Genomic DNA, 12,678 nt, shown 5'->3' with positions numbered 1-12,678 from the left:
CCTAATAGACCCCAGACAAACTGGAGGGCTCTAACAGAGATTATTTGTCTTCTTCCTTTACTTGTCTTTTCTCACTAACACAACGCCTGGTCTTAGTGGAACTCAAGCTACACCACACCTCCTAGGTTTTCTTGAACCTAGGGTGGATAATTCTAGTCAAACCGATAGAAGGGGAAGGAATCCATGAAACTTCTGAATTGGATCCTTAAAGGAAGAGGAATGCATGCCATCTACCTTCTCTTCTTCCCCCTGGCTAAAGTGAAAATGTGATGGCTTGGAACTAAAAGTCATGACATGAAGAAATTTGTTAAGGATAGTAAAACCCAACCTTTTTGAAGCTACCAAATCAGTCCTGAACTGTTTATGTTTGTACTGTTATTGAGAGAGGAATAAAATTGCATTTTTTCTGAGCCAATATTATCTGGCTTATGTTACTGCAGCCAAAGTTGCATCCTAATAATAAAAGGACTTTACTGAATGGCCTCCAAGTCCTTTAATATTGCGGAATCTGTGATTTAATTAAAAATGGCATTTATAATGATTAATACAAGGGACTTTTGCTGAGAACAATTTCATATGAAACTGTAGGGGAAAAGCAGGATATTAATTTTCCTTACATTTCTGTGTTACAAAAGAATTTTTGTATATTTTTTTTAGCCACTTCATAATGACTCCCAGGCACATGCTGAGTAATGATGAAGCAGTATATTTAAAAAGCTTAATATTTAGATATCTTCAGTGCATGATTGAGAAATGTAAAAGATATAAATAACAATTATAAAGTACTGAGTACATGGGAAGTGCTTAAATAATTATTATTTAACTTTACAAAAAGAAAACACTATTTCTTTTGTGTAGGTGTGTCTAATATATTGAGTTTTCTTCAAAATGTGTTTCATAATCAAAATAAAATTTGTTACAAAGATAATAATACAAATGCTATGAAACACATTCATTGTTACTTGTATAGAATAACACATAGTAGCCTGGATTCAGGGAATCCAGGGATATAAGTTTTCAAGGAGGAAAGAAAAAGGAAAAAGAGAGAGAGTGATTGTGCCCCACCTTCTTGGTGTGGGACCACTTTTACACAAATTTCAAAATTGTCAAATTGGTCTTTTCTTTCATGCCACTGCCATTTTAAAAAATTGTTTCAGTTAGTTAACATACAGTGTAATACTAGTTTCAGGTGTAGAATCTAGTGTTTCATCACTTATATTTAACACCCAGTGCTCATCACAAGTGCCCTCCTTAATCCCCATGCCCCCTTTAGCCCATCCCCCATCACCTCTCTCCATCAACCCTTAGTTTGTTCTCTGTAGTTGAGTCTCTTATGTTTTGCCTCCCTTTCTGACTTATTTTGTTTAGCAAAATACACTCTAGCTCCACCCGCATCACTGCAAGTCAGGCCACTTCCTTTTACCTAATTCTTGGTGAAGCTTATACTTCAGCTCTCATGGCTCTGAAATGCCCCTATCTTTTCACTAACATTCCTACTTTGACCTTCAGCTCGTGATCTTTCAATTTATTTAGATTTGGATAAATGTTAGCTGAAATAACTATTTTAAAACTAGGTCATATTTAGATATAAAAATTATGTGTGCTTTTTAAATCAGTTTCTTGCTAGCCAGCGCAGTCCCCACTTGAACCACTTTAGGTAGAGTTTAAAAATATATTAAAATGAAAATCTGTCAGATTATAGAGCCGTGCTTGCTCTTTTTTGTCTTTCTCTCATGTATAAAAGATTATGTGGAGCAATCAAAGATCTTGTCACCTTGACATTTTGTTGAGAGTATGCTGTCTACAACCCACAACTTTTGGAATGAGGTCCAAAATCAAGACTTTAGATAGCTGCCTTTGAAAATATTAACAAAATCAAGGGTCTTTGCTCTCTCAGAAATTCTGTGGACTTAAGTGTATGTGTGCATTAGTATGCATGTGAGAATAGTGAAAAACAACAGGTCAGCAGCTCATACATGCTTTAAGTAAAAATCTTATACTGCTGTCTTTTTTTTACTTTAAATTAGTTTATTCTCTTATCTGAGGAAAATGAAGCCAAGAAACAAAGGAAATAGTCTTGAGCATAACATATATTCCAAAGAAGAGAGATTTATTCCTCTTTGTTTTTCATGTTGTTCACCTTGCAAATGTCATTTTGGTACCTCCTACTCTATTTTCTTGACATTACAACACTTTTCTAAGAAAGATTAAGAATGTCATTCCCAACACATTTTTCCCCTGTGGTAACTCAATGGAGTTGCTGGCTAAAATAATCAGATTTTTGAACAGTAACAATGTAGACAGCTATATTGAGAGAGAATTTTTAACACCTAACACTAACTTGTTTGAAAGAAAAAGAGTCCTATCAGGAAAATCGTGGAAATAAAGTCATAAGATCTGTAATATCCAAGATTAAGAAGCCCCTTTCCAGCACTCTCTGGAGTAGTACCACTTTGTTTAAACAATCAAAATCAGCTCCTTATTTGACGCCAACCACACTTTTATGCCACAGAGAGTGGTTGAAGGACTTTGCCACCAATCCTCATTTTCTCTTCACTAAGTTGATGTTAATGATAAGTTGAGTTGATGATAATCCCTCATGTGTTTCACTAAATAACTTGTATCTTGTGCGACATTAATGTTTGTTTTCTAACGTTCTACTTTCGAACATTTCTACTTTTTAAAAAAGAAACCACAGGTAAGCAAATTCAGAGACTGTAATTACTATAAATTCTACTTAGACATCTACAATGTCTATATGCTTGTCAAATACTCTAAAATGTCCTACAATTAAGATAGGGTTTTTTTGGGGTGCCTGGGTGGCACAGTGGTTAAGCGTCTGCCTTCGGCTCAGGGCGTGATCCCAGCGTTATGGGACCGAGCCCCACATCAGGCTCCTCCACTATGAGCCTGCTTCTTCCTCTCCCACTCCCCTTGCTTGTGTTCCCTCTCTCGCTGGCTATCTCTGTCTCTGTCAAATAAATAAATAAAATCTTTTTAAAAAATAGGGTTTTTTAAAGATTTTATTTATTAATTTGAGAGAGAGAGAGAGCATGGGGAGGAGGAGAGGGGGAGGGAGAGGGACAAACAGACTCCATGCTGAGTGTGGAGCCCATTGTGGGGCTCGATCTCAGGACCCTGAGATCCTGACCTGAGCTGAAACTAAGAGTTGGGCACTCAACCAACTGAGCCACCCAGGCACCCGAAAATAGATTTGTTTAAACATGGGTTTTTCAGAAGAAAAATTTTTACTTCCCAAAACACCTGTTAATGTCTCAAAGTATACAGTTGGAAAACACTGTACCATCATTTTTTTTTTTTAAAGATTTTATTTATTCATGTGACAGAGAGACAGCCAGAGAGAGAGGGAACACAGCAGGGGGAGTGGGAGAGGAAGAAGCAGGCTCACAGCAGAGGAGCCCGATGTGGGACTCGATCCCGGCACGCCAGGATCACGCCCTGAGCCGAAGGCAGACGCCCCAACGACTGCGCTACCCAGGCGCCCCTGTACCATCATTTTTAATCCAATTCTTACAGATTCTAGAGTGGCCATCAGTTGTGGTACAGTCCCCTCAATCACCATAAAATATTTGATAATCACCTTGAGCTTAAAATTATTTTAGACCTTTGTTTTCTCGGCAGATCATCATTTTAAATACCTTCTCAGAAAGACGTAGAGTTTATACTATGTCATTTCTACACAGGTGTAACTTGAAATGGTCCTACAAGTTAAATGCTAATTCATTTACTAAAACACTTCTGTCACATTTCTTTTTTGAAAGAAAAAGAGCTATGAGAATTTCATCCCAGTATTTTTTTTTAATGATTTTTTATTATATTATGTTAGTCACCATACAGTACATCCCCGGTTTCCGATGTAAGGCTCGATGATTCATTAGTTGTGTATAACACCCAGTGCACCAGTGCCCTCTTTACTACCCATCACCGGTCTATCCCAATCCCCCACCTCCCTCCCCTCTGAGGCCCTGTTTGTTTCTCATAGTCCATAGTCTCTCATGTTTCATTCCCCCTTCTGATTACCCCCCCTTCTTTATCCCTTTCTTCCCCTACCGATCATCCTAGTTCTTATGTTCCATAGATGAGAGAAATCATATGATAGTTGTCTTTCTCTGCTTGACTTATTTCACTTAGCATTATCTCCTCCAGTGCCGTCCATGTTGTAGCAAATACTGAGAACTCGTTCTTTCTGATAGCTGAGTAATATTCCATTGTATATATGGACCACAACTTCTTAATCCAGTCATCTGTTGAAGGGCATCTCGGCTCCTTCCATGATTTAGCTATTGTGGACAATGCTGCTATGAACATTGGGGTGCATATGGCCCTTCTCTTCACTACGTCTGTATCTTTGGGGTAAATACCCAGTAGTGCAATGGCTGGATCATAGGGTAGCTCAATTTTTAACTTTTTAAGGGACCTCCACACTGTTTTCCAGAGTGGCTGTACCAACTTGCATTCCCACCAACAATTTAGGAGGGATCCCCTTTCTCCACATCCTCTCCAACAATTGTTGTTTCTTGCCTTGTCTATTTTTGCCATTCTAACTGGCGTAAGATGGTATCTCAGTGTGGTTTTGATTTGAATTTCCTTGATGGCTAATGATTTTGAACATTTTTTCATGTGTCTGTTAGCCATTTGTATGTCTTCATTGGAAAAGTGTCTGTTCATATCTTCTGCCCATTTTTTGATTTGTTTATTTGTTTCTCGTGTATTGAGTTTGAGAAGTTCTTTGTAGATCTTGGATACCAGTCCTTTATCTGTAGTGTCATTTGCAAATATATTCTCCCATTCCGTGGGCTGCCTCTTAGTTTTTCTGACTGTTTCCTTGGATGTGCAGAAACTTTTAATCTTGATGAAGTCCCATAAATTCATTTTATCTTTTGTTTCTTTTGCCTTTGGGGATGTGTCATGAAAAAGGTTGCTTTGGCCGATGTCGTAGAGGTTGCTGCCTATGTTCTCCTCTAGAATTTTGATGGATTCCTGTCTCACATCGAGGTCTTTCATCCATTTGGAGTTTATTTTTGTGTATGGTGTGAGAGAGTGGTCAAGTTTCATTCTTTTGCATGTAGCTGTCCAATTTTCCCAGCACCATTTATTGAAGAGACTGTCTTTTTCCCACCGGATGTTTTTTCCTGCTTTATCAAATATTAGTTGCCCAAAGAGCCGAGGGTCCATTTCTGGGCTCTCTATTCTGTTCCATTGGTCTATGTGTCTGTTTTTGTGCCAGTACCATGCTGTCTTTGTGATCACAGCTTTGTAGTACAGCTCGAAATCCGGCATTGTGATGCCCCCAGCTTTGTTTTTCCTTTTCAACAGTTCCTTGGAGATTCGGGGCCTTTTCTGTTTCCATACAAATTTAAGGACTATTTGTTCCAGTTCTTTGAAAAATGTCCTCGGTATTTTGATCGGGATAGCATTGAAAGTGTAGATTGCTCTGGGTAGCATGGACATTTTAACTATGTTAATTCTTCCAATCCATGAGCATGGAATATCTTTCCATCTTTTTATGTCTTCCTCAATGTCTTTCAAGAGTGATTTATAGTTTCTAGAATATAGGTCCTTTACGTCTCTGGTTAAGTTAATTCCAAGGTAACGTATGGTTTTTGGTGCTATTGTAAATGGGATGGATTCCCTAATTTCTCTTTCTTCGGTCTCGTTATTCGTGTATAGAAATGCAACTGATTTCTGAGCATTGATTTTGTATCCCGCCACGTTACTGAATTGCTCTATAACTTCTAATAGTTTGGGAGTGGCTTCTTTTGGGTTTTCCATATAGAGTATCATGTCATCTGCAAAGAGAGACATTTTGACTTCTTCTTTGCCAATTTGAATACCTTTGATCCCTTTTTGTCGTCTGATTGCTGTTGCAAGGACTTCTAGTACTATGTTGAATAATAGTGGCGAGAGTGGGCATCCTTGTCGAGTTCCTGATCTTAAGGGAAAGGCTTCCAGCTTTTCCCCATTGAGAATAATATTTGCAGTAGGCTTTTCATAGATGGCTTTTATGAGATTGAGAAATGTACCTTCTATTCCTACACTCTGAAGGGTTTTAATCAGGAAAGGATGCTGTATTTTGTCAAATGCTTTTTCGGCATCGATTGAGAGGATCATATGGTTCCTGAGTCTTTTCTTGTTGATATGATGTATCACGCTGATTGATTTGCGAATATTGAACCACGCTTGCATCCCAGGTATGAATCCCACTTGATCGTGATGGATAATCCTTTTAATGTACTGTTGGATTCTATTAGCAAGTATCTTGTTGAGGATTTTGGCGTCCATATTCATTAGGGAAATCGGTCTGTAATTCTCCTTTTTGAGGGGGTCTTTGCCTGGTTTGGGGATCAAGGTAATATTGGCCTCATAGAATGAGTTTGGTAGCTTTCCTTCTGTTTCTATTTTTTGAAATAGCTTTAGGAGAATAGGTATTATTTCTTCTTTGAATGTTTGGTAGAATTCCCCAGGAAAACCGTCCGGGCCTGGAGTTTTGTTATTTGGAAGGTTGTTTATCACTGACTCAATTTCTTCATAATTAATTGGCCTGTTTAAGGAATCAATTTCTTCCGGTTTCAATCTTGGTAGTTTATAGGTTTCCAGGAAGGATTCCATCTCTTCCAGATTGCTTAGTTTATTGGCATATAGCTGTTGATAAAAATTTCTAATAATCCTTCCAATTTCAATGGTGTTCGTCGTGACCTCTCCTTTTTCATTCATAATTTTAATAATCTGGGTCCTTTCTCTTTTCTTTTGGATAAGTCTTGCCAGTGGTCTGTCAATTTTATTGATTCTCTCAAAGAACCAGCTTCTAGTCCTGTTGATCTGCTCTACTGTACTTCTGGTTTCTGCTTGATTGATTTCAGCTCTAATTTTGGTCAACTGCTTCCTCGTGCGTGGATTAGGCCTGTCCCTCTGTTGCTGTTCCAGCTTCTTGAGGTGAGAATATAAAAACTGCATTTTAGATTTTTCTATTCTTTTGAGTGAGGCTTGGATGGCTATGTATTTCCCCCTTAGGACTGCCTTTGCAGTATCCCATAGGTTTTGGACTGTTGTATTTTCATTCTCATTGGTCTCCATAAATTGTTTAATTTGATTTTTGATTTCCTGGTTTATCGAGTCATTCCTGAGCAGGATGGTTCTTAGTCTCCAAGTGTTTGAGTTTCTTCCAAATTTTTCCTTGTGGTTGAGTTCCAATTTCAGAGCGTTGTGGTCTGAGAATATGCAGGGGATAATTTCAATCTTTTGGTATCGGTTGAGACCTGTTTTGTGTCCCAGAACATGGTCTATTCTTGAGAATGTTCCATGGGCATTAGAATAGAATGAGTATTCTTTGGTTCTGGGGTGTAGTGTTCTATATATATCTATGAGGTCCAACTCGTCGAGTATGGCATTCAAAGCCTTTGATTCTTTGCTTAGTTTTTGCCAGGGTGTTCTGTCTATTTCTGAGAGTGGAGTGTTGAGGTCCCCTACTATTAATGTATTTTTATTTATATGTCTCTTTATTCTGGTTAAGAGTTGGCTTGTGTATCTTGCTGCTCCCCTGTTGGGGGCATATATATTTATAATTGTCATATCCACTTGTTGAATACTTCCCTTAAGAATAATATAGTGCCCTTCTGCATCTCTAACTATAGTCTGTAGTTTAAAATCCAATTTATCTGATATGAGAATTGCTACCCCAGCTTTCTTTTGAGGTCCATTTGCGTGAAAGATGGTACTCCATCCCCTTACTCTCAGTCTGAATGCATCTTTGGGTTCGAAATGAGTCTCTTGTAGACAGCAAATGGATGGGTCATTTCTTTTTATCCAATCTGCAACCCTGTGGCGTTTTATGGGATGGTTCAAACCATTTACATTAAGACTGATTACTGAGAGATATGATTTTAATGTTGCCATGTTGCCAGTAAAGTCTTTGTTTGTATTGGCTGTGACTTTCTGTTCTGTATCACTCTTGGGGCCTTTTTACTTTTATAGAACCCCCCGTAATATCTCCTGTAGGGCTGGTTTCGTGGTTACAAAATTGGTTAGTGACTGGCGATTCTGAAATGTCTTTATTTCTCCATCAATTCTGAATGACAGCCTTGCTGGATAAAGGATCCTTGGCTGCATGTTTTTCTCTGAAAGAGCTTTAAATATGCTCCCCCAACCCTTTCTCTCATTCCAGGTCTGTGTAGACAGGTCTGACGTAATTCTGATGCTTTTGCCTTGGTACGTGAGAAATTTCTTTGCCCTGGCCGCTTTCAATACTGTATCCTTGCATCTAATATTTGCAAAATGCACTATGACGTGACGTGGCGTAGGTTTGTCGTGGTTGAGCTTGGGAGGGGTCCTCTCTGCCTCTTGGACACGAATGTTTGTTTCCCTTGCTAGATTAGGGAAGTTTTCAGCTACAATTTGTTCAAATATCTCTTCTAAACCTCTGTTTTTCTCCACCCCCTCGGGGATGCCGATGATTCTAACATTGGATCGTTTCATTGAGTCAGTAATCTCCCGTAACCTACATTCGTGGGCGTGGATTTTTTTAAGACCATCTTCTATTTTCATTTTTTCCTCTATTAACCCATCCTCCAATTCACTAACCCGTTCCTCTGCTTCTGCGACCCTGGCCGTCAGAGCCTCTAGTTTTGCCTGCATTTGGCTCATAGAATTTTTAATTTCTGTCAGATTCGCTCTCATTTCTGTCCTTAGGGATTCTATATTCTCAGTAACCTTTTCGTTAATAGTTTTTTCAATTCTACACATCATTTTGACCATCGTTACTCTGAATTCCATTTCTGATAATTTGGTTACATCCATATCCATTATTTCTGTGGCAGAGGCCACAGACTCACTGTCTTTTCTTTGCTGGGGGGGGGGCTTCTCCTTCTTGTCATTCTGATGAAGAGAGGTTGCGGGGTTTCCAGAGCCCAAATTATTGACTGGGTCCCAGGCTGTGCCCCTTGTTTTATAGGGATCTTAGGGATATGGGCTTCTTCTTTGAAGATTTTATTTATTTATTTATGTGGCAGCCAACCAGCGAGAGAGGGAACAGAAGCAGGGGAGTGGGAGAGGAAGAAGCAGGCTCCCAGTGGAGGAGCCCGATGAGGGACTCCTTTCTGGAACGCCGGGATCACGCCCTAAGCCGAAGGCAGGCGCTCAATGACTGCGCCACCCAGGCGCCCGGGTTGTGGGCTTCTTGGTTTTTCAGCCTGCCTTTTGGGGGAGGGGCCTGCCACGCCGATACTCAGACAGCCCTGTGTGGGTAGAGTCTCCGTGTCCCCTGCGAGGGGGGATGGGGATGGGCACTCCCTGAGCCGGTATTTCCAGGCTTTTGTTCTCTGGCGGCTTTCCCTGGCGGTTTGCTGTGCCTCTTCTGAGAGTCAGAGCAGCAACGGCCAAATTTCAGCCTCTGTCACGGAACAGAAGGATTGCGGCCCGTTCTCTACTAATGTTCTGGCCACTTTAACTCTGTTTCTGTTGGTGCTGCTCAACCCTGCAGCGTCCCGGGATGTGCGCCCCACACCCGGCGTCCCAGCCCTCACTTCCAGGGCCTGCGCGTCTCTGTCCTTTGTGTTTCTAACGCCGCCAGCCACCAGCCGCCCCGCGCGCGCTCCCGGATCTCCCGGTCTCAGTCTGGATCCAGTGAGCGCACCGGGATTCTGGTGTTCCGCGAGATGCCTGGTGGCGCGTGCACCCGGCTCACGGTCTCAGTCTGCTGTTTTGCGGGTGCCATCCGTGAGCCCTGCCCGCTCTCCCGTGCAAGTGGCTACCGCTTCCCGGCACCCGAACGCGGTGGCTCCCTCCCCCTTCCATTTATCTTCCGATATCTGTGCACAGTTTCATGGCTCCCTGCTTCGTACCTCAATACTCAGCGCTGGAGATGTTCATTTGTAGAGATCCAGATGCGTCTTCCTGCGTCTCAGGCTGGTTCCGTGGTCGTTTAGGCTGGTCTGGTACCTATCCAGCTCGACTCGGGGGACCGGCTGAAAACGGTGTCTCCTACTCCTCCGCCATCTTAACTCCTCCTCCTCATCCCAGTATTTTGCATGAGGTAGAGAGTGCCATTAAATGTGACCTTTCCTGTGGTGGTGAATTTTTACATAAAGTTACATTTCAGAGAGAAAAATGTTATGGAATACAAGGGAATAACTGCTTATTTGTTGATATCATATTAGCCATCAGTGGTTTCCATTTGGACCACAAGCTGAGAATCAATCCACATTCCAGGACACTAATATTTTTACAAATCTTATAATGTTATTGACAGTCAAATTCTTAGAATGGATGAACTTTCAATTTTTAAGTATATTTAAATCAGGGCTGAGAATCAGTCTCATTTCTATTTGAGTCACTACTAAGCAATTTTACTTATATTATGGAAGAAATGGATACATGTTTACTTACCAAAATAAATAGGAAGCTGAACATCACCAACCATTGGGATGGTGTGGTGGTTTTATTATATCAAAGCAGAAGCCTGGTCTTATAAATCAGAATCATTATGTTACCCATGAGACTTTCCCCCTGAACATTACCCTTTTAAAATGTTGAAACCAGAGGTAACCAGGTGATGTAGGGGTGATATATCTAACTCAGAGTAGAATAGAATTTTCAAATCTCTTTATCTATAAAGAATATTATAGTATATACATAAAAGAGGAATAAATCAAAATAGTTTTTTTTCATATTACATAAAAGTCTTTTCTTATGTCAGTTTTCATACAAATGATATTGGAGGCTTCAGTGTGTGTAGATGAAATTGGTTATGTTAAAACTGTCATGGGTAAATACGTAGATAAGATTGTATTTGTCCTACACAAGATTGTATTTGTCCTACACTCTTTTCCATTTTAAATGATAGAATGAATGGAAAAAAAATTGATGTTTATTAGACTAAATACTAAATTAAACTATTTACTAAACTAAAGACTAAAGATCAAGGACATCTTACAAATACTGTCTTTTTCCAATCAAACTTGCTCAGTTTGGTGGGGGAAAATCCCATTTGGATTGTTTTAATGATAAATTTAATCTAATGCTTAATTTGGTAGCATGATATAGAGGCAATGTGCAACCTTTAATCCTCATTTATGTTTTATAATCTTCATTCTAAATACAAAAAAATACAAAAATATCCTTCGTTATATCCTTTCATTATTATTTTAATACATGTATTCCTTGCACGCATAGGTATGTATGTGTGTAAGCGTAGAAACACACATGCACAAACACACAGGTATGCACATCTATACTGAGTTATTAAAATAGTATATGGCTGAAACGTAGAGTGCTTTTCCTGAACATTAATGTAAGATACTATTTTCTAAAAGCAAATGGTGTTATGAATCAATCAATAAAACTAAATATTACCAAGATATAAACCAGCTTAAATCCCTAACACTGGAAAAAATGAAAAAACAAAACAAATAAACAAACAAAACTTTGAAGTACTTCATTTGAGGCACCCTCTACAAGTTATAAAGTGAGTGAGTAAATTTCAAAAATCAATGCCAATTGCAATCAAAATCCCCTGTCTCACAACCCAGATGCTCTTCACACAGCAACAAATAGAACAGCACAAAAGAACATTGATGTGATAAAAGAATACAGGAGAAAAGGAAGGTCATTTTGTTATGGTTGTTCTTTGTTCTATTAAACCCAGCAGGAAGACTTCATGTAGGTTTCTCAAAGGAAACAAAAACGATCAAGTCTGAGGTAGTACCTTTTATTGAGCTAAAGTAAAATTGCTTCATACAAGCAGGAAGTTAGCTAGAAACAAATCTAAACACAATGTAGTAAGAATATAATGAAAACCTGCCAATTTAAGGGAGATATATATATATATATATATTTTATCCCTAACATCACCTTAAACACACACACACACACAGAGACACACACACACATACATCCTCAATTATGTATTAAAAGCGAAAGGACATTACACGATTATGATCTTAATGCATGATTTTTGTTTCATAACCTAATCTAAATTACCATTGAAAATAAACAAACTCACAACCTGAAGTTATGGAATCTTCCAATTCAGATGTAGAAATGTGGAGAAGTTTTCGAGAGATGTACTGCAGGAACAAACAGAAATGGGAGCAAAGCTGAACAGTTCGCAAATTACCGTGTCCTAGTGGAATAGCAAGCTAACTGGCAGACTGAGGAGACACGGAGAAGAAGCCACCAATACTCTTTAATACAGAGCCACGGACACATTATGATAAAGGATGATAGTTCTGAGGTTGACTTGCTAATGAGAGTCATCATAATTAGCTGGGTATTAGCTAACAGGTATTAAACACAAACTATCATCAAACCCTTCTAAGTGCATTACCCCTTGTTGCTCGTTTAATACAATGTTGCAAGGTAGTTAGTGTTATTACCCTAAAATTACAATCAAGGAAACTGAAGCTGAGATCATCCAAATTTGCTGAAGATGACTCAACCAGCAGTGGCAGGGCTAGGATCCAAACTCAGGCCATCTGACTATAGAGCTTGGGTTCTTAGTCACTATGCCACAGCGCTTCCCGGGTTTGCTGTTGTGTTAAGAACAGGGCTCCTACCTCCTGCTATGCCCTCCGTGCTAAGGAATTTCAGAGGGTATTGAATTCATGCAAAAGCTTAAAGTCATGAGAAGGAATAACCAGAAAACAAGAAAGCTCTAAGAAAACG

The 12,678-nt window shown here is 39.5% G+C and overlaps 1 protein-coding gene across 2 annotated transcripts in view; it reads left to right on the top strand.

The window, feature by feature from the left end:
* The window catches only part of BRINP3 (BMP/retinoic acid inducible neural specific 3), a 361,285-nt gene that overhangs the window by 298,292 nt on the left and 50,315 nt on the right, over positions 1-12,678 (top strand). The window lies entirely within an intron of this gene.

Source organism: Ursus maritimus, unplaced genomic scaffold (genome assembly GCF_017311325.1).
Source record: "Ursus maritimus isolate PB19 unplaced genomic scaffold, ASM1731132v1 scaffold_2, whole genome shotgun sequence".
Classification (NCBI taxonomy): domain Eukaryota; kingdom Metazoa; phylum Chordata; class Mammalia; order Carnivora; family Ursidae; genus Ursus; species Ursus maritimus.
This window is presented reverse-complemented; position numbering and strand designations above follow the sequence as displayed.